Genomic DNA, 2,041 nt, shown 5'->3' with positions numbered 1-2,041 from the left:
ACTCCCAGTCGAGGGGACAATTTGCATACTATGCTTTTATTATATAGGATAACTTGTATCAGGTATTTTAACCATATTTTAGAAAGCCATTTGTATTTCTCTTTCTGCGAACTGTTGATGTCCCTTCAACTACTGGGATGTTCAGCTTGTCAGGAACTGTTGTGAAAGGTTTTAAATGGGAAAAAAAGAAAAAAAAGGATTAGTGGCTGTCCTGCCCAGCTCACCTGACCAGGCTCTCTCTGCCTTTTATTGTCTTTGAGCTACTCTACAGTTCTTAAATTATAGAAAACGGATAATACTAATTACTTTTGTCCCAGGTGTTATGCCCAGATCTCAAGATCCCCAAAAGTCCACAAAAGGAGCCAGTTCGATGCAAAAGCAAAGGATCCTTTATTGAGCTAGCTCGCCTCCCCTTCCTGGCCGACGCAGCGACAGGAAGCAGAGTGAGATGGCGTGAGAAACTCAGGGTTTTAATAGGGGGGTGGAGTGAGGGGAGTGGACTGACTGTGGGCCCTGCCGATTGGCCAGGCGCAAGTCAGGTCTTGTTACACAGGATGTGGTCATCTCTATGGCGCGCACGTCCCTTGATTGTCATTGGTTAGTTTAAAATCCCGGGCGTGGCCAGCAGAAGCCTGGGCTTCCGAGAAGAAAGGGGGTCTGAGCACGTGGCTCCTACCCCAACATGGAGGATACCGGCAAGATGGAGGGCGTAGCCTTCGCCCTTTCACCAGGAACACAATTAGTCATGCCCTGTGAGTAGACCTGATTCACATAAATTTGTAAATTCACTTCGGAATCCTTGTTTTCTGTCCAGGTGGTGTTCTTGGAAGCCCCGTTGAACCAGTTGGAACCTGCTACTTGCTTCCTCATTAGTGAAGTGAGGAAATCTTCCTGCGTGGTTGCTATCCGTAGCTCCTTTCCAATCATTCCCCTCACTGCGGAGGGCTTTGTTCACTAGAGAGATCAGTCCTTCGTCTGGAGGGAGTTGAAAATGTTTTCTTCCCGCCGGGTGGCTCAGCTGGCTGAGCATCAGCCCGTGCACCGAAGGGTCATGGGTTTGATTCCCGATCAGGGCACACACCCAGGTTCCCAGTTCAATCCCTGGTCGGGGCACATATGGGAAACAACCAATTGATGTTTCTCTCTCTCTCTCTCTCTCTCTGTCTCTCTCTCTCTCTCTCTCTCTCTCTCTCTCTCTCTCTCCCCCTCTCCCCTCTCCCCCTGCCTCTCTCAAGTCAATTCTGTTTGAGAACATACCGGTGAGAGGTGAGGGTTTTGTTTGTTTGTTTGTTTTTTAGGGAAAAGGAGGTGGGGAAAGAGAGAAGGATGTGTATCTCAGATTGAGACCGTTGGAACGTGGCTCCTGACCTGAAGGAACTAGCAGATGATGTCTGGGAGACCAAGTAAGAATGTGTAAGCAAATGAAGGCACCAGTCATAATGGCTACATCCGTCCGGGGAAAGGACGGATTTGCAAAGAAAAGTTCAATATGGATCTGAGTTGGATGTTTTTTTAAAAAAGCTGGTTTGGCCAGACGGGGCCGGGAGGCAGCTGCCACCCGAGCTGCACTGTGGGTTTCAGAGCCACTGGCTTTGGTTTCTGTTGTTTCGAGAGACAGGAATGAACGGTGCAAAAACAGACTTGAGGGAAAATCGCTTCCGAGCAGATAAGGGGCCTGCTGACGCCCAGGAGCACTGAGGACACGTGCCCATGGCAGGCGCTGGGAGACTTTCCTTACACGGGCACCTTCTTCCTTGAAATGCTGCGCTTCTGAAAGCTCCAACAGGAATGCTCTGCCACCTTCCTGCTCCCTCCCCCATCCTGTCTTTGAACTCTTTAATTTTCTATTTCCTGTTCAGGCCCAGGCTCAGGGCAGCCAGGGATAAGGACAAGCAGTGGAATACCTGCGTCTCTCAGCCCCCAGGCCCAGGGAGAGAGCCCCCCGGCAGCCGGGGGAGGTGTCCCAGCCCCTCTCCAGGAGGCAGCTATGGGGGGGGGGGACCCTTGGGACACTGCCTAAGACCATTCTTTGTGCCTCTGA

The sequence above is a fragment of the Myotis brandtii genome, unplaced genomic scaffold (genome assembly GCF_000412655.1).
Source record: "Myotis brandtii unplaced genomic scaffold, ASM41265v1 scaffold562, whole genome shotgun sequence".
Classification (NCBI taxonomy): Eukaryota; Metazoa; Chordata; class Mammalia; order Chiroptera; family Vespertilionidae; genus Myotis; species Myotis brandtii.
The sequence above is the reverse complement of the archived record's forward strand: the minus strand, read 5'-3'. Positions refer to the sequence as shown.